At 42.0% G+C, this 21087-nt stretch overlaps 1 protein-coding gene across 2 annotated transcripts in view; it reads left to right on the top strand.

The window, feature by feature from the left end:
• KIF16B (kinesin family member 16B) overlaps nt 1–21087 on the top strand; it is a 288977-nt gene that overhangs the window by 238665 nt on the left and 29225 nt on the right. The window lies entirely within an intron of this gene.

Raw genomic sequence — 21087 nt, 5'->3', positions numbered from 1 at the left:
GATCCCATCACTTCATGGCAAATAGATGGGGAAACAGTAGAGACTTTATTTTTCTGGGCTCCAAAATCACTTCAGATGGTGTTGCAGCCATGAAATTAAAAGACGCTTTACTCCTTGGAAGGAAAGTTATGACCAACCTAGACAGCATATTAAAAAGCAGAGACATTACTTTGCTAAGAAAGGTCCGTCTAGTCAAGGCTATGGCTTTTCCAGTGGTCATGTATGGATGTGAGAGTTGGACTATAAAGAAAGCTGAGCGCTGAAGAATTGATGCTTTTGAACTTTGGTGCTGGAGAAGACTCTTGAGAGTCCCCTTGGACTGCAAGGAGATCAACCAGTCCTTCCTAAAGGAATTCAGTCCTGGGTGTTATTGGAAGGTCTGATGTTGAAGCTGAAATTCCAATACTTTGGTCAACTGATGCGGAGAGCTGACTCATTTGAAAAGACCCTGATGCTGGGAAAGATTGAGGGTGGGAGGAGAAGGGGACGACAGAGGATGAGATGGCTGGATGGCATCACCGACTCAATGGACATGAGTTTGAGTAAACTGCAGGAGTTGGTGATGGACAGGGAAGCCTGGCGTGCTGAAGTCCGTGGGGTCACAAAGAGTCGGACACGACTGAGCGACTAAACTGACTGAATCAACGTTTTAAAGAAAATTTTAGAGCGGACACAAGCAATCTTTAAAGATATAGTAGAAGACAACTCACCTTAGGTAAAAAATAAGTTAACTGGTGAACTGAAGCTGTTGCCTGGTACCAGGCAAAATTAATGAACAGAGATGATCACATGTGTAAAATTATTTTCAGATGGAAGAAGAGTGTATTACATACATTCTGAAAAATATAAGTGGCTTTCAAATGAAAAAAAATTGAGGTGGTTTCCTCTTTCATCTGGTCGTAAATCTGTGTGGAGCAGCCCTGCACTGTGCATACAGCTGTGATCGACGCAACCACAGCCATCCTCTCATGAAGCAGAGAAAATGAGCAATAAACAGACAAGTGAAGCCCAGTAAATAAGAGGATTTTAAATAGTGTTAAGTGCCATGGGGAAATCCAACAAAGCACTGTGGTATTGTGAGCTGGCTGGTGGGCTGCTGTTGGTGGGTTGGGGAGAAAGGTGATCTCGGAAGAGAGAGACTGCGCCGAGATCTCTGTGCCGGAAAGAAACGGAGGCAGGAAAGTGTGAAGGTGAGCCCCTCTGAAGGTGGAGAACAGCAAGTGCAGAGGCCTTGGGGAGGGACCAAGCTCAACGTGTTTCCAGAATTAAAAGACCCGTAAAAAGGGGCAAGTGTGGTAGAGAGGGCTGAGACTCAGTGGTGCCATGGGAAACCCATTACACTGGATGCTGTAAAGGAGGGTCTGAATATCGAAGCCCAGCTGGAATTTCCGTTCTGTTAATAGGCGTGTTTTCCCAGAAACCCTTTTCCTGAAGATGGACTCCCAATGTGAATAACGAAGACTCGAAGTCGCTTTTCCATGCTGAGTCCAGCTTTGTGACATCGGTTTTTTCCTTAGGACAAAAAACAGTTTCTGAAAGAGAAACTGCAGACAGTATGCATGAATTTGAAAGAGAAGAGAGAATGCGAGTAGTGGTTGAAGTCAATGAGATCCAAAAACAGCCCTGCCTGGAGAAAGGGAAGCCGAGCTAATCACAAACCCTGTGGGACTACACCAGCACCAAGGAGCTTTTCTGTGGCCTCGGCTCTGATGGCATCTCCCCGTTCACTGAGTGCATCCTGCCAAGCTATGCTCTGCCTTTGACATTCGTGGTCTCTGGTGAAAGTGAGAGACTTGCCTCTTGTGACACAGCCTGCGAGCAGAGAAGCCCAGGCAGGTCAACTCTGTTTCCTATTTCTAACCAAACAACCATATCCAAACAGAAATGAGGAGAAGCATCATCTCTAAATACACAGTAGCATGTCATTCTAGATCACCATCAATCTTGTTTTGCTGAGACGACAGCATTGTCCATTTAAGATTTTCAAGATGAAGCTTGAATATCAAGATGAATATCAGCTTTATTTTTTTTTTCACAAAGTGAACATTTCTTTTGTGTAACTTTACTTGCTGAGTGTTTGTTGGGACTTGATATCAAGAATCTATGTATTAGGTGTTCGTCCCTTATAGTCACCCTTATTACTGTTCGTATGGCCTCCATCCCTGTATCTAATGTGAATCTTCTTGACGTCATCAGCTGCCTCCACATGGTCTGTAGGCCATGCTTAGCCCCAGGTGATGCAGGAACGATATGAGACAGAGATCACTGCTTGCCAGCAGGGCCCAGGCAGCAGTGAATACCACAGTCCACATGGCTGTCTAGGTGATGTTCTCTTTGCCCCACCTCTCCCAGTATATAATAATTTAGGTGGTAAGAGAAGAGACCCATGTGGGGAGGCCTGAAGAACCAGTCTGCTGTCTAGAATCCTAGGCAATAAGAGAGCCACTTTCTCTGGGAACAACTCCATGGGCAGAATGTCCGGAGTCTGCATGTGGGGCACACTGAATTACAAGAGTCACCTCACTCAGAGAAGCCTTAAGCTGTGGCTTCCTCCCAAATAGCTGTGGCTTCACAAATTGTTTATCTACTTGTTAAGCAATGAATCATTTTCCCATGAGCAGTGGTGCCTGGTGACAGAGTTGGCGTGTCACCTGATCAGGTTCCAAGAATCCACTTGATGGTCCTTCAGGCAGTTTCCAGATTTTTGCTGTTGTGATGACCACCCTGTACAACCTATCTACAAGTGCTGACTGTCTGGGAAGAACTCTCGTAATTGTTCACCTGTTCTTAAAGACTCAGTTTATGAGAAAGCAAGATTAGGAAAGAGTACACAGAGATGGGGTGGGCTGAGACCCCTGAGGGCCCGCACTCCCATTAGTGAGAGGGTTTTAAGAATTCCTTACCTATCGTTCAGCTAAGTCTTCTAATCTCCCTTTTTATTCACTTTCATTTGCTTATTTACTGTAATGTCTCCTTAAGGAGACCGATGTCAACTGAAGGGCCCCTAAGGGATGTTTTGTATACCCTTGGGTGGTGAACCAATTAAAACAGGCAGGGGTTGTTGGTTATTAGGTGTAACATATGTCTGTGAAGAAAATAGAAGGAAATGGAGAATCCCATGGACGGAGAAGCCTGGTGGACTATAGTCCATAGGGTCGCAAAGAGTCAGACACGACTGAGCGACTTCACTTTCACTTTAGAGGTATTTACACGCAAAGTGGACTTGTGAATTGAAAGGATGAGAAGTCAGTGGATTCCCTGAAACTCTGGGGTGTGGGGATTGTGGACAGGGAAAAAGCAAAAATCACAGAAAATTTTAATCCATTATTTTTTATGGTGACAAATTTCAGAATAAAAAAAGAAAACTTAATTATTTGTCCTGAGTAATCCTGACGATGAGCAGGTTGCCTGCAGGTGGCCGGGCTTGTATGTAAGCGTTACGCTCAGTCTCTTTCCAGATTCACTTGTTGTGCGGGCTGAGCACTCACTGGGCGGAGGTGCTGCCTTATTCAAGGGCTTTAAAATTGTTGTTTTATTTTTATTTTTTTATGTTCGGTCATCTTAGCGTTCTCCTCTGGATCCTAAGTAGCTTTGCCTTCTGTTTTGAGTTAGTTTGTCCCCTTGATGCACTGACATGTATTGTGCAAGATAATGCTCCTCCTGGCTTCCCTTCTCCGTGCCCCTTCATTGACCTCATATGGAATCTTCATCAAATTAAACCCTGTGTTTTCAGAGTCCACATCTATAAAATGATCATGCCACAGCTAGTTTGTAAAAGATTGTGAGAGCCTCAGATGAAATACGTTATTGAAAGTAACTACAAAGAATCGTGCAGTGTCTGCCAGAGAGCACGCCTTTGAAATTTGGTCATGCAAATCACTGCCGCAGTGCTCTTTATCTATATGAAAACTGTGCATTTTCCACTCTATTAAAATCAGTATAACCCTTTTAAATACCACTGAAGTTATGTGCTCGGAAACAGAGCCCCATTAAATGTCCTCTTCTCTTTATGGATGAGGCAGAGTTTACTATTGATGTCTAATGTCTGTGAAGCTTACCTGTGGGTCCAGGTCATAGTCTGAGAGTCCGTCAAGACAAAAGCATAGCTCATCCAGAAGCTGAAAAGACTATTTTAAAAGCGCATTCCCTTTCAACCATTAGGATAAATGATGACGACCTCGTGTCCCATCCTGTTCCCCCACTGTGGTTGAGTGGTCTGATGGGCTTTGAGTGTATTTAATGAGGTATAGGACACGGGGCCAGAACGTCAGAGGGTCACTGAGAGAGCTGCTCCTTTTAGGAGGTCCAGAGATGCACAGGACTTCATTTTAGTATGTTTAACAAGGAGTCCTCCCGAGTTCTAGAAGCTAATGGACCCCTTATGCCTCCAGAGAAGCATCTCGTGGTGAAAGCAGTTAAGCGTTGGAATCGATTGTTGAGGGCCGTTTTATAATCTTGGCTAATAGTGATTCTGAAGCAGTGTTCTGCCCAGAGGCAAGAGGATGAACCATGAAAATAGGATACTTTAGGTATTAAAATGTACAATCAAAATAAATGCTAAGGGAACTTTAAGGCCCACGTGTGGTGAGAGCCTAAGTTACTGGGAACAGGCATGCCTGTATGCATCATAACTGAGTTATCAGAGAGTCTTCAGAGTCCCCTAGTGTCAGACAGGATCAGCATCCATCAGCCACGTTCCCAGGGGGCTCCTTTCTCCCTGATGCGGAGCTGAGGGAGAAAAGCATTTTCAGAGGCTTTGAGTAGAACATGAAAGATTGCTGTGTTAGAGCAACTGTTCAGTTTCACTTCTGGCAGTCTCTGGGTGCCCAGTAAATATCACTGGGAGAAGAAAACGATTAGGCAGGAGCTTATGTCATTTGTATATGGACTTTCAGTTTGTACTGATAGAACCATTTCTCACCTTCTTTATTTCCCAAGTAATTTCCCCACAGCATCCCAAAAAAAGGGAAAGAAAAGAAGCCGGCTGTCGGCTTTATATTTGTCTCAGAGAGCTTTCTACCATCCATCATTGAAATGCATTCTAAACAGTTTTACAACCAGCATTCCAAATTTAATATAAAAATTGCAAATCTACTCACCACTCAAATTGTAAAGCTACCAACCATAGCCACAGGGAGCATTCGGTAAGCCTTAGATAAATTCAGCCGCATCAAACACTCGGCCTCCTTGAAATTTTAAATAGCAAACAGCTACGTAGGTACAAAACAGAACGCTGCCAGCTCCCTGATCTGGAACGTTATCAGAGGCCCAGGTATCTCACTGTATGGCTTGTCTTACACCGTCCTCTCTGCCTGATAGATAATCCGTATTTAAATCACTGCTTTCAAAGGTGGGTTGGGGAGAGAAAGACATCAATTAGCTAAGAAGCTTTTCCAAGATGTGTGAATGTAGGCCCAAAGCTAGGAGATTCTGATTCAGTTATCTGACATGGGATCTGGGGGTGTGTGTAGTTAGGGAAAAAAATAGCCCCAAATGATGCTGTTTGAATCACTGGTTAAGATGCTGCCTGTCATTTCTTTTGCATCTACCATAGGAGCGTTATTGATTTTTCATTATTATAGTCATTGTTATAGATCACCAAATCTAAAAGCTGATTTTCAGTGACAAATAATCCTGTCAAAATTAATGACAAGCAAATTTAAACCTAGACAGTGAGAACAGGTTGATAGCCTCTTTGAGCACCAAAGACTATGAAACATAGACTCATAGTAGGACTTCCTGTCCAGCATGGAGACTTCTGTAACTGGGTCGGAACCATTTGCACATTATGAAACATACATACTCCAGGGGGCCTTAAAGGTTGGGTAGACCAGTTTTCATTTTAGAAATGAGATACCAAATCTCCAGAGAGAGTTTTGTTTGGAGTCACCTCAAGACTTGGCGCTCAGGCGAGGTTTATGTCTTCTGACTCCTAGGCCTTCTTCTTGACCCAGAGTCTCCATAACCATGTTCACTCAAGAAGGGGGAGTTTGCAGAGCGCTCCAGACAAGACCAGAAAGAAGAAGGTCTCTTGCCTATGAAGATCTGTTACATAGCGAGACCCCATGGATGAAAACTAGAAATGGGGTTCCTTCTGTTGAATGTCATGGCAATGACAGGTTTCTGTCACGTTCTTAGTCCCTGAAAGGGACGAATTAGCATCACAGTAACAGATGGGAAATACAAGCATTTGAGTTAATTCAGCTGCATAATTCTTCTTTAAAATGCAGTATGAAATCCTCCTAGATCTGAAATGTTTCTCACTTTGCAAAATTGTTGTGACATGCATGAATGTCCTCAAATCTGTCTTACCTGGCTCATACCCAAATAAAATTGATATTGGCTTTAGGAGGAGTAGGATTTTAAATTACAGTCTTTCTACCAAATATAATGAAGTCAGTGCATTCATAAGTACATTTCTTTTTTTGTGGCTGTGCCATGTGGCATGCAGGATCTTAGTTCCCCAACCAGGGATTAAACCCTGTGCCCCCCACCCCCCCAGAGTAGAAGCATGGCGTCTTAACCACTGGACTGCCAGAGAAGTCCTAGTACATTTCCAGCTGTAGTTTTATACCTAGAATCTCACCAAGTTTCCGTACTTCAGTGATGGTTGGACAGCAGCTTCTGATGGTGGAATGTCCTAATTATAATTGCTGGCTGTTCCATGTGGACCACCAGCAAAAGATTCTGCCTTGTTCATTGGGCAGATCCTTAAGAGAACCTAGAATGTTCTAGGCTCTGAGCTAGGCACCTAGTACCTGCTCATAAATATTGTGTGGTTCTCTCATGTTACCATGGGCTGTGCTGTGCTTAGTTGCTCAGTCATGTCCAACTCTTTGTGACCCCATGGACTCTAGCCTGCCAGGAAAGAATACTAGAGTGGGTTGCCATGCTCTCCTCCAGGGGATCTTCCCAACCCAGGGATCAAATCCAGGTCTCCCACATTGCGGGCGGATTCTTTACCGTCTGAGCCACTAGGGAAGTCCAACGATACTGGTAAAGCTATCCCTTCTCCAGGGGCTCTTCCCAACCCAGGAATCAAACTGTGACCTCCTGCATTGCAAGTGGATTCTTTACCAGGGAGCTACCAGGTACCCTCATGTTACCATATCAGAGGTCTAAAGGAAGCTCATTGCTCCTTTGATTATCTAGATTGTCCTGAAGAGTGGCCACTTCATGCCTCTAATAAGTCAAACTTGGAGGAGAATTGCGTATTTGTGAGTATATTTCTCAGTGACAGCTGTTCTTTTAAGGCCTTGGGAGCTGCTATTAATTTTGAGTAGTCAGAAATGCTTCCCTCTTGTCAGCTGTGAGAGTTATGGCAGCTCTTTGATGAGTTTTCATTATTTGCATTTCTCAAAAGCTGGAGAAGCTGAAATTTACAACCATAAACCTGCAGTATGTGGGTGTTTCAGATGCTGCTGGTTGTCCTGTAGTTATGTCTACTGGCAAGAGATGGGTTAAAGCGGATTTGACCGTATAGTTTTGCCATGCAGAATTCTTTTTTTTTTGGCCACGCCATGCAGCATGCAGGGTCTCAGTTCTTCTACCAGGGGTGGAACCCATGCCCCGTGCATTGAAAGTGTGGAGTCTTAACCGCTAGACCACCAGAGAAGTCCCATTTCTCTCTAATCTTTAAAAAAACTGGGTATTGTTTAGGTAGCCACATACTACAGGAGGAAAGAAAATGCCTGGTAAGTGAGGAATGATGGTAAAGTACGCTTTTATTAGGTGGCAACAAAAGTCAGACGCTTTGCTTTCATTAGTCAGGGTTCCACCCTTTATTAGCTGTTGTTCTGTTTTCCTTCAGTGATTTATAACCCAGTTTTAGCTGCTTAATTGTTATAAAACCGTAGAAGATAGGTGAGGTTTTTTTATTGCTGACTTTAATTTCTTTTCTATATTAAGGCTGCCATTATTTATATCCAAAGAAACAACAATGCCATTTATCAAAACCTATGCTGTCTGTTGCCTGCTAGACCACCTGGCTAACCTAGAGTGAACTTGGCCAAGAGAAAAAGGCTTCTAATAAAAACAGACTTTTCCATTACATTTAATTTGTCTTTTTGATGGCAGCAGCCTGGCCGACCTATCTGATTATAATGTAATAAACAGTGAAGTCAGAATTTGAGCAAGATGGCTCTTAGAAGACATTAGGCTCTGTCAGTTCATTGGGAATCAAAAAGGGAAAAGCCAACTTGTAGATGAAAATTTCACGCTGAGATCATTTAGAAATATTACAAAGCAGCAGAGAAAGCTGACTCTCTTTCTAGTATACGTGTAGCTGGCCAACTTGATGAATAAATGGATACTCTGTTTTCATTTTCTCAAAACTGAGATTCACAAATAATTATATAAATTGGCAATGCTAGTATTACAAGGAACCACTGTCTTTTCTTACTCTGTTCATGATTCTTCCTATAGAGTTATTGTTCAGCCTAAAACTTATGGGCTTCTCAATTATGCAAAATAAAAGTTGATAACTTGGATTTTTAGACTCCACAATCAGAAAAAGAGCAAGACAGATTTCACTGAAAATCAGTAGGCTTCAAAATTATCGATTTCATTTTTTAATGGCTTTTGTTTCAATACATTTATCTTTAGAATAATGTTTTATTTATTAAATTGCAGAATGAGCTTGCCGTTGTTTCTCTTAGGTCAAAGAAATGTGCTGTTTTAATCCTCATTTGTTTCCTGTGTTTTACTCTGTATAATTAGATTTCACAGTTATGCAATGTAGGTAATAGGGCTGTTGTTCAGTTTCCTTCCAGTGTTTTCTAGACCTGTCTTGTCTCTCACAAATATCCAGTATATTTGACCTCAATCATCATTTTTAACTTTAACGTCCAATTTTCCCATAAGAGCTCAAACGTCTGCATCATTTCCCACTCCTGCTCTAAGGATAATGACTGTAGCAGGAAGTGATACCATTTTAAAGGTTTTCTCATGAATACTGCATTCCCGTTTGTTCTATTCTTTTACAATTCTACAGCCTCTTGAACGGTAACGTTTCATTATTATATTGGTCTGTTTCCCATACACATGTTCACCTTACTTAAAATAAGAATGCTATGAAGATTTTATAGGAAGTGAGGTACACTCCTCGAAAGTAATATAGCCAAGTTAACTATCTCCATGGTATCTAAAAGTGCTTCTCGTAACTCAGTGTGGAGAGATTTTAATGATTAGTGCCTGCTATACAGGATTTCAGAGCTCCTTTATTTTAACAGACAATGAAACTAAGAACTAGAGACATTATACAAGCAGCTCTTTGCTGAGCTGAGACTTGAAATCTGATTGCCCTAAATCTCAGCTTATTAAATGAAAAAGGCATATAATGTTAATTTAACCGTTCCATTAAATATATACAGAGAATAATCACTTTTATTGTTCCTCTAAAAATGATGCATGCTCATTTATAAAAGCGTCACATAATACAAGAAGAAAGCCACAGATTACTCAAAATCATTCTCTAAATATAATTAATATTACTATTTAATGAACATTATTTAAAGTACTGAAATGGATAGGGACAGGTAAAGGGACGGATATATAGATTGATACAAAGAAATTAAGATGAGAAGAAAAAGAATAGGAAGAACGAATAAATAACTTTATAACATTGGGCTCATTCTATATATGCTGTTTTTAATTGGAAACATTAAATTTATTTTACTTGAATTTAACAAAGGGAAAGAAAATCAAATAAAACTGAAGAAATTTCTGAGCTTCAAATTAAATTTTTCTCCACCATAACCTCTAAAATAATGTGTTTTTAAGAATAAACAGCACGTCAGGCTTCCCTGTCCATCACTATCTCGCAGAGTTTATTCAAGTTCATGTCCTTTGAGTCAGTGATGCTATCAGACTATCTCATCCTCTGCCATCCTCTTTCAATCTTTCCAAGCACTGGGGTTTTTTCCACTGAATTGGCTCTTCGCAGCAGCTGATCAAAGTATGGGCGCTTCAGCTTCAGTCCTTCCAATGAATATTCAGGACTGATTTCCTTTCAGATGGACTGGTTTGATCTCCTTGCACTCCAAGGGACTCTCAAGAGTCTTCTCCAACACCACAATTTGAAAGTATCAGTTCTTTGGCACTTAGCCTTCGTTACAGTCCAGCTCTCACATCCATACATGACTACTGGAAAAACCATAGTTTTGGCTATATGAACCTTCATTGGCAAAGCTATGTCTCTGCTCTTTGACATGCTGTCTAGGTTTGGCATAGCTTTCCTTTCAAGCAGCAGACATCTTTTAATTTCATGGCTGCAGTCACCACCTGCAGTGATTTTGGAACCCAAGAAAATAAAATCTGTCAGTGCTTTCACTTTTTCCCCTTCTGTTTGCCATGAAGTGGTGGGACTGGATGCCATGATCTTAGTTTTCTGAATGTTGAGTTTTAAGCCAACACTCCCTTCTTTGACCTTTATCAAGAGACTCTTTAGTTCCTCTTTGCTTTCTGTCATTAGAGTGGTATCGTCTGCATATCTGAGGTTGTTGATATTTCTTCCAGCAATCTTGATTCTAGCTTGTGATTCTTCCAGCCCGGCATTACACTTGATGTACTCTGCATATGACTGTGGCTCAGATCATGAGCTCCTTATTGCCAAATTCAGACTTAAATTGAAGAAAGTAGGGAAAACCACTAGACCATTCAGATATGACCTAAATCTAATCCCTTATGATTATACAGTGGAAGTGAGAAATAGATTTAAGGGACTAGATCTGATAGATAGAGTGCCTGATGAACTCTGGACGGAGGTTCATGACATTGTAAAGGAAACAGGGACCAAGACCATCCGCATGGAAAAGAAATGCAAAAAAGCAAAATGGCTGTCTGAGGAGGCCTTACAAATAGCTGTGAAAAGAAGAGAAGCAAAAGCAAAGGAGAAAAGGAACAATATAAGCATCTGAATGCAGAGTTCCAAAGAATAAGCCTTCCTCAGTGACCAATGGAAAGAAATAGAGGAAAACAGAATAGGAAAAACAAGAGATCTCTTCAAGAAAATTAGAGTTTCCAAGGGAGCATTTCCTGCAAAGATGGGCTCGATAAAGGACCGAAATGGTATGGACCTAACAGAAGCAGAAGATATTAAGAAGAGGTGGCAAGAATACACAGAAGAACTGTACAAAAAAGATCTTCACAACCAAGATAATCACGATAACATGATCACTGACCTAGAGCCAGACATCTTGGATTGTGAAGTCAAGTGGGCCTTAGAAAGCATCACTACGAACAAAGCTAGTGGAGGTGATGGAATTCCAGTTGAGCTATTTCAAATCCTGAAAGATGATGCTGTGAAAGTGCTGCACTCAATATGCCAGCAGATTTGGAAAACTCAGCAGTGGCCACAGGACTGGAAAAGGTGAGTCTTCATTCCAATCCCAAAGAAAGGCAATGCCAAAGAATGCTCAAACTACCGCACAGTTGCACTCATCTCACACGCTAGTAAAGTCATGCTCAAAATTCTTCAAGCCAGGCTTCAGCAATATGTGAACCGCGAACTTCAGATGTTCAAGCAGGTTTTAGAAAAGGCAGAGGCACCAGAGATCAAATTGCCAACATCCGCTGGATCATGGAGAAAGCAAGAGAGTTCCAGAAAACCATCTATTTCTGCTTCATTGACTATGCCAAAGCCTTTGACTGTGTGGATCACAATAAACTGTAGAAAGTTCTGAAAGAGATGTGAATACCAGACCACCTGACCTGCCTCTTCAGAAACCTGTATGCAGGTCAGGAAGCAACAGTTAGAACTGGACATGGAAGAACAGACTGGTTCCAAATAGGAAAAGGAGTATGTCAAGGCTGTGTATTGTCACCCTGCTTATTTAACTTCTATGCAGAGTACATCATGAGGAACGCTGGGCTGGAAGAAGCACAAGCTGGAATCAAGATTGCCAGGAGAAATATCAATAACCTCAGATATGCAGATGACACCACCCTTATGGCAGAAAGTGAAGAGGAACTAAAGAGTCTCTTGATGAAAGTGAAAGAGGAGAGTGAAAATGTTGGCTTGAAGCTCAACATTCAGAAAACAAAGATCATGGCATCTGGTCCTATCACTTCATGGGAAATAGATGGGGAAACAGTGGAAACAGTGTCAGACTTTATTTTTTTGGGCTCCAAAATCACTGCAGATGCTACTTGCAGCATGAAATTAAAAGATGCTTACTCCTTGGAAGGAAAGTTATGACCAACCTAGATAGCATATTAAAAAGCAGAGACATTACTTTGCCAACCAAGGTCCGTCTAGTCAAGGCTATGGTTTTTCCCGTGGTCATGTATGGATGTGAGAGTTGGACTGTGAAGAAAGCTGATCGCCGAAAAATTGATGCTTTTGAACTGTGGTGCTGGAGAAGACTCTTGAGAGTCCCTTGGACTGCAAGGAGATCCAACCAGTCCATTCTAGAGGAGATCAGTCCTGGGTGTTCATTGGAAGGACTGATGCTAAAGCTGAAACTCCAATACTTTGGCCACCTCATGCGACGAGTTGACTCACTGGAAAAGACTCTGATGCTGGGAGGGATTAGGGTCAGGAGGAGACGGGGACAACTGAGAATGAGATGGCTGGATGGCATCACCGAATGGATGGATGTGAGTTTGAATAAACTTCGGGAGTTGGTGATGGACAGGGAGGCCTGGCGTGCTGTGATTCATGTTGTCGCAAAGAGTCGGACATGACTGAGTGACTGAACTGAACTGAACTTGTTAACATATGAAATAAGTGCTGTTGTACAGTAATTTGAATGTTCTTTGGCATTACCCTTCTTTGGAATTAGAATGAAAACTGACCTTTTCGAGTCCTGTGGCCACTGCTGAGTTTTCCAAATTTGCTGGCATATTGAGTTCAGCACTTCGAACAACATCATCTTTTAGAATTTGCAATAGCTTGGCTGGAATTCCTTCACCTCCTCTAACTATGTTCATAGTAATGCTTCCTAAGGCCCACTTGACCTCATACTCTAGGATGTCCGGCTCTAGGTGTGTGACCACACCATTGTGGTTATCCAGGTCATTAAGACCTTTTTTGTACAGTTGTTCTGTGTATTCTTGCCACCTCTTCTTAATCTCTTCTGCTTTTCTTGGGTCCTTAACCGTTTGTCTTTTATCATGCCCATCTTTGCATGAATCTTTCCTTTGATATCTCTAATTTTCTTGATGAGATCTCCAGTCTTTCGCATTCTGTTGTTTTCCTCTGTTTCTTGCATTATTCATTTAAGAGGGCCTTCTTGTCTCCCCTTGATATTCTCTGGAACTTTGCATTCAGTTGGGTATTTCTTCCCCTTTCTCTCTTGCCTTTTGCTTCTCTTCTTTCCTCAGCTATTTGTAAAGCCCTCTCAGGTAACCTTTTTGCCTTCTTGCAGTTTCTTTTTCTTGGAGATGGTTTTGATCATCGCCTGCTGTACAGTGTTAGAACCTCCATCCATAGTTCTTCAGGCACTCTGTCAGCTCTAATCCCTTGAATCTATTTGTCACCTCCACTGTATACTCATAAGGGATTTGATTTAGATCATACCTAAAACTTCTAGTGGTTTTCCCCACTTTCTTCAGTTTAAGTCTGAATTTTGCAATAAGGAGTTCATGATCTGAGCCACTGTCAGTTCCAGGTCTTGTTTTTGGTAACTGTACAGAGCTTCTCTATCTTCAGCTGCAAGGAATGTAATCAAATCTGATTTCGCTATTGACCGTTTGGTGACGCTCATGTGTAGAGTCATCTCTTACATTGGAAAAGGGTGTTTGCTATGACCAGTGTGTTCTCTTGACAAAACCCTGTTAGCCTATTAAAACAATAGGGCTTCCCTGGTGGCTCAGATAGTAAAGTATCTGCAGGCAATGCAGGAGACTCAGGGTCAATCCCTGGGTCGGGAAGATCCCCTGGGAAGGGAATGATAGACACTAGCTTTCATGTGGTGTGTTTCCATTTTATAAATTATCAATTATTTTTCTTTCTTATAAATGATCTATAATAAAGATAAGATTCTCCTAGTGTATTTAGTACCACCTACCTGGTTTTAAAAATTCTATTATTTTTATATTGTCAAATATAGTACATTTTTTACATAAATTATGCATAATTCTCTCATAATTGTGAGTTTAAAATGAGGCAGCATTTTCTTTATCTTGCTTTCTTCATTCCTTAGAACCTTAGACTGTACTGTCTCTTGGTTGGATTTTTTTGGTCATCAAGTATGTTTTTTAAAGGCTCACCTTGATTTGTTTTCCCAGAGTTCTGTCTGTTTGAGAATGTCTCCCTGTGGCCAGTGCAGTTTAAAGACATTTCTATGTTAGTTATGAACTTCTTGGACCATATTTTCTTTCCGTTACAATTGTGCTCAGTCATGTCTGACTCTTTGGGATCCTACGGACCAAAGAGGCTCCTCTGTCCATGGGTTTTCCCAGGTCAGAATGCTGGAGTGGGTTGCCATTTCCTCTTCCAGGGGATCTTCCTGACCCAGGGATCAAACCTGCTTCTCTTTTGTCTTCGACATTGGTAGGCAGGTTCTTTACCACGAGCGCCACATGGGAAGCCCTTTCTTTGCTTTAGCACATTTCATTTTGCCTTGTTTTTTTCCTGCTCTAATAGCTAATCTGTGTTCTTATTGTCATCATTCTAACTTTTTCTTTCTTCTACTGGGACTTCTAATGTTTCTTTCTACTATTTTGTTGTTGTTTTGTTTCTTCCATCTCTTTCTTGAGTTCTTCTTGCTTTTTTATTTTTATTTTTTTGAGCAAGTAGAGGGAGTGGGGAGGAGGGCATGGTGTTGCTGGATTTTCTTTTTTCAGTCAACATTTTTCACTTTAGAATAGTCTCAGACTGGTGGGGTTTTTTTTTTTTTGGCTTTTAGCACGCCTTGTCATTTTGTTGCAAGCTGGACATGATGTGTCATGTGAAAGCAGCTGAGGTGTGTGGTTTTATATTTATCAGGCTACGGTGTAGGCTCATTTAGGGGAGGGAGCGCCAGTGAATCATGGGGACAACGAGGGGACAGGGCCTACAGAGAGGGGGACAGGGCCTACAGAGAGGGAGGCAGCGGTCTACCACACACCTAAACCTTTGCCAGGACGTTCTCTAAGTTTTGTCCCACCAGTGTTTTCCTTCCCATTGAGACATACCTTTTCTTGTTTTCTGGTGTTTGTGGGGACTGTGGGGTCAACGCCTGTGACAGTGAAGCCAGGTGTCTGCCTCTGGGCTGTTCTCCCACCTACACCTTGAGCAGCTCTGGGCTCTCCCCTAGCAGCCCCCGCTGCCCGCCTTGGCTTCAGGTGTCCCTTACCTTCTCCTTGTCCCCAGCTTTGGTCTTTAATCACAGCTTCATGGAGTACCTACCTAGGGGTTTGGTTGTTAATTCTGGTAAGTGGCTTATGGCCCCCAGCCTGGAGGGGCAGCAGGGAAGCTGGGCTCCCTGGGGTCACGTGGCCTGCGTGTGGACTTGGTGGTTTCCTACTTTGCAGTCAGAATCTTTTACTTTTCATCTCTCTGGTGCTTTTGAAGGCAATAAGGGGAACAAATAAAAGCTTTAGTCCACTGTCTTTAACCAGAGCTGTTCCATCAAATGTTATGGTTTGTAGGAAGAGTATTTCTATTGCAATCATATTTTTTTAATATGAGACTCTCTCAATGAAAGTTAAAAGGGGAAATTGATGGTTTTTGCTCTTTGTGAAACTGAAGTTTTTTAAAATTTTTTCATGGAGTAGTGAACTTGAGACTTTATGATGTCACTTCTTTCCAAAGTGATCTGTCCTTTCAATACAATTGCAGTAAAAATCCCAGCATACTCTTTAGTAGAAATTAGCAAGTTAACTCTGGCAGAAAATGATTCTGACAGAATTTTGTACAAATAAAAAAGTTGTTTTTTCCTTATTACTGAATCCCAAGTCCCTTGATCATTGTTATACAAGTCAGAAATACTTACATGAGCTGTTGTGAGGAATATAGGCCATCAGGAACATTAGTCTTTAGAAATGTGGGGCACTGTGTTTTCCTTTGGCAGAGGTTACAAAGGAAATGAAAGAGGACTCTCTCCCCCACTTAATGGGTGTTTACTGTTCCTGACAATGTTTCTTATGGAATCAGGCTTGACTGTGTGCTAGATTAAAAACAATGAAGCCATAAAAACGAAAAAATTCCAACTATAAAGAACTCGAGAATAAATTGGAAATATCCAGATAATATCATTCATTTTACTTTCACTCTTCTCTGCAACATGAGAAGCCAAACAAATAAACAGCATATGTCAGTGTATGTTGGACGTGAGAGGGAAAGTCAGGGACAGGCGCCTCCTTTCTGAGCCTCGCTTGTATTCTTAATTTGGTGGAAATATTACTTTTCAGACAACAACACTTTCTGCACAATAGAAATCTTTTCCCTCTTTTTGACTCTCCTGGGCACATCATTTATCCTGACCAGTGATTCTTTCTATCTTGGTAAATTGTCCATTTTTAAAAACATTTGGACAACTTAAAGAATTCATAGTCCGGAAATGAAACCTACAGAGGATTGCTTGCACTGTTCTGCTTCAGAAGAAATGAGGTGGTCGTACTTGGAAAGAGGAAACACTCAGGCCTCTCTTCTACTCCAGATTTCTAATTCTTCTAAAAGTTTTTCTAATATTAAAGATACAAAGGATTATAAGGATTTTTATAATGCTGAGAATGGAGAGTCAGTTCCTGCCCTTTTTTCCTCTAATCCAAGAAAAGACTATGATGGTCTTTTCTGCTTTTTTCCTTTCAAAAGATGCGCTGATGTTGAAAATGGCCCTGTAATCCATTCTGTATCAACAACTGTTGGCCCCAGGTGACTTTGGCACCCCCTGTACTGTTACTGTTTGCCCGGTTCCCTGGCTGTTGTTTCGGTGCTGCTTTTGCTTGTTTGTTTGTTTGTTTCTTTAGGCCATGCCAGGAGGCACATGGGATTGTAGCTCCCCAACCAGGGGTGGACCCCACATTCCCGGCAGTGGACGCTTGGAGTCTTAACCCTTGGACCAGGGAGGTTCCAGTGTTGCATTCTTTAAATATAACATGTTTCCAGTTCTGTTTTATTTTTGAGTGCTCTAAGAAAAATATTCCTTTGAAAGAATATTTGTTTAGATGTAGCTGATCAACAATTCCACAACTGAGAACGTTTGCCCTCGGCAGGTAAAACCAGCTGGGAATGTATGTTCGCTCCAGTGGTCATTTAAAAATGTCAAGAGTTTTATATGGAGTTTAACCTGATGGAATTGCTGATATTCAACCATTTTTAACTTTAAAATTGGCAATTTCATCTCATTCAACCTAAGAGCTTATAGATGGCAAGGCTTAAACAGCACTGTCAAGATTCCCTAAAAAGGAGAAATGGAGGTAGTTTCCATTCTATCAGAGGGAAGAGATTGGAGAGCTGTTTCTGATGTAAATGTGATTATTTTAATGGAGGCAATACTTTTTTTTAATACCTTGCCTCACAACCTTGCCTTTCTCCTTCAGTTTGTTCATGTCCCAGCCCCACCGAAAGCGGGGGGACCAGGTCATGCGCGTTGAGTTATGAATCATGTGGCAACTTAAAAATATATATATTTATTTTAACACCAAAATCATTTTGTGTTGGGGTATAGCTAATTAGCAATGTTGTGGTCAGTTCAGTTCAGTTCAGTTGCTCAGTCATGTCTGACTCTTTGCGACCCCATGAATCACAGCATGCCAGGCCACCCTGTCCATCACCAACTCCCGGAGTTCACTCAAACCCATATCCATCGAGTTGGTGATGCCATCCAGCCATCTCATCGTCTGTCGTCCCCTTCTCCTGCCCCCAAACCCTCCCAGCATCAGAGTCTTTTCCAGCGAGTCAACTCTTCACACAGCAAAGGGACTCAGCCATACGTATACATGTGTCCATTCTCCCCCAAACTCCCCTCCCATCCAGACCGGCACATAACATTGAGCAGGGTGCCATGTGCTGTATAATAGGTCTTTGTTGGTTATCCATTTTAAATATAGCCACCCCCACCTCACCCCTAGCAAAGCATATTTTATTATTTTATTTTCAGTCGCTCAGTCGTGTCCGACTCTTTGAGACCCCATGACTCACAGCACACCAGGCCTCCCTGTCCATCACCAACTCCCGGAGTTCACTCAAACTCGTGTCCATCCAGTCATCTCATCCTCTGTCGTCAAGTTCGTTTTCTAATCTGTGAGTGTCTTTCTGTTTTACTAGTTCATCTCATTTCTTTTTAGATTCCATATCTAAGGGGTGTCATATGATAGTTCTTCATGTGGCAACTTCTGCTCCCCTTCCCTCTCTCCCTCCCTCCAACACTTGTGAAGTTTTATTATGTGTGGAGTCAGTTGACAAGAGCTGATAATCCCAGGACAGGCTTTCAGGGACCCTGCCTCCAGTCCCATCCAGCTCATTGTCCCCACGATGGCCACTTTCCTTGTTAGTGCAGGTCCCCACTGAGGTTCGTGCACAGCTCTTGGTGGGCCCATTGACCACTGCCAGCAGCTGTTCCTCAGTTTTCTGGAGGAAGGGTTACTCTTTTCCTCTTCTTTCCTCGAGGACTTCAGTAGGGTCTTCCATACCCTGTGGATACCCTTTACAGCCTTGTTGTGAAAACCTTGAGTCAGCCCTGGTTCCTCATCTTGACTCACCCACCCCATGACATGGAACTTTTCTAAGTCACTGAACTCTGTGTTTCTTCATCTCTGAAGCTAGATGGTTGAATATTATAGTCTTAGGATTATGTGTCTCAGTGACGTTTAAGGTTGCCCTTTTCTTCCTAAAATCTGAGCAACTGTATTACACATAGTTTATACACAGTTATTTCACAGGGTGGATCATCATGGCACAAGATACCAGCCTCCATCCCAGGAGGGAGTACATACAGCCATTTGACCATGAGGAAATATAGATGCTTGCTTCCCACCTGGTTCATCTGCCCCGGGTCCTTTCACTGTACCAGCTCTGACTGAGTCTGCAAGTGTGACTGTGGGTTTCCCCAGCAGAAACCACATGATCTCATCAGACATGTAAGAAAATGACAACCAACTGTGAAAGTGTGCTTGCCAAGTTTTCAGCATCACTGCATTTGAGGGGAGAATATATTTGTACAAGATGAAATTGCGGCTGGATGGAGCCCAAAAGACACATTCTGGGTACCTGTCTTCTCTAAGCTGCAACATATGGGAAGTGTGCTTATGCCAGTGAAGGCAGGGTTCCAGAAATCTCTTTGCTCCTTGAAACCACGTCACCAGTCTAGAGATGGAGAGAGGGGACCAGAGAATGTGGCATGCTGCATTCTTAGAAATTATCAGATCTCTAGTAAAGAATAAGAGTAGCTAAGGTGCATTCGGCGTTGCTTCAGTAAATATACCTGGTAACATTTACTACCATTGCCTGCAGTTTTGTTTTTTTTTTTCTTTCAGCAGAGATTACTCAGGTTCAGAGAAACAAACTAGCTAGCTAATTAGTGGTCATGATTCAGAATTGGCCTGTCTTACTTCCATGCCCATGGTCTTTCTCTTTACCTTCAACTGATTTCAGATGTGAGCAAGCAAATTGAAACATTGGTGAGAAAAGGGGAAAGAGGTCCCACACCTCTCTCAACCCGAGGTTTCTCTGGTTTGGTAGAAAGAGCAGTGGAGTTGGAAACTTCTGTACGACTTCGGTTAACTTTAAAAAAGGGCTCTTAAGACTTCAGATCCCTTGAGAAGAATCAAAAAGGAGAATTACGCTTAATGAGAAAAAGTCATTATACCAATAAAAAAATGGCTGAAAGAGTTGAACAGGCACTCTCCATATGGTCAATGAGCATGTGAAAATATGCCCAACATCGCGGCTCATTAGAAAAATGTCAATCTGAACCACAGCAGAAATCATGGCATACCCACCAGAATTGCCCTGATGAGAAAGACCACAGCATCAGGGGTTGGCAAGGATCTGAAGCCATTTGGTCTTGGAATCACTGCTGGTGGGAGTGTCGGTAGTAAAACTGTTTGGGAAAGCCGTTTGATAATTTCAGATAACGCTGAACACTTGCATTCCATATGACCACCTCTAAGACTGTGACCAACAGGACTCCTTGCATAACATTTGTAGGAGTTGTATAGGAAACCTAAAGAAAAAATGTTCATAGCAACACAGTACCTAAGGGCCAAAACGCAGAACCTAGCCAGATGTCCCATAACCAGAGACTGGACAGACCAGTGGGATGTTCAGCCACAGGACTGAGCCAGCTACCGCTGCACATGGTTACAGGGGTGGACCTCACGCACATGAGGTAGATCAGTGACGGACACAAAAGGGTTCATGCTGCGTGATGCTGTCTACAGGAAGTTCAAAGATGGGAAACACTAAGCCACGCTGTTAGAAGTCAGGCTAACACCAGCCTTCCACCGGGCATGCAGGGGCAGTGGAAAGGCGCACTGGAGGTTACTGGGCTCCTGGGGATGTTCTGTTTCTTGATCTGGATGGGGGTTGCAGTGTGTTGAGATGCTGAAGATTCACATGTTGTTCGCTTCTGATGTATGTGGTTTTCTATATGTATATTCTCCTTTGATACTAAGTTTTCAAAGTCCTATATATATATACACACAGATGTTAGCTTTTAATTTTTTATTCCCACTGTGGAAATATAAATTTAAATCAGCCAAGATTTGCATATGCATGAAATAGGAATTTTGTGGCACATTGTGACCTATATTGTGGGAGAAATGTTTTTTTTTTTTCCTCGATAATGCTTCATTGGCTTCTCAATGTATCTGAAGCTGACAGGGCAAGGAAGGAAGGAAGGAAAAAGTGAATTTTATCAACACCAGCAATTATTGCTGTTCAGTATTCATTCAGCCAAAGCCACATGAGCAGGTCAGGTTTGTACCAGATTAGAGAGTTCTTACTTGTCTTGGAGTCTATTAGAAAACTTACCTTTTTGTTATGATTTTTCTCCTGCCGAGAACAGAAGCTTAAGAATAATACTTGTGAAATTCTAAGACCTGGCTACAACAAATTCTAAGTGTTTATTCTTTAGGAAGCAAGGTGAAAGACTGAAAGAGAAGGCCTCTTTTCACAGAGGCAGTCTGCATTTGCAGTCGTGGCTGAGAAAAGTCCACACG

This window comes from Moschus berezovskii, chromosome 15 (genome assembly GCF_049115385.1).
Source record: "Moschus berezovskii isolate FMDL1 chromosome 15, NW_MosBer_1.0, whole genome shotgun sequence".
NCBI lineage: Eukaryota > Metazoa > Chordata > Mammalia > Artiodactyla > Moschidae > Moschus > Moschus berezovskii.
This window is presented reverse-complemented; position numbering and strand designations above follow the sequence as displayed.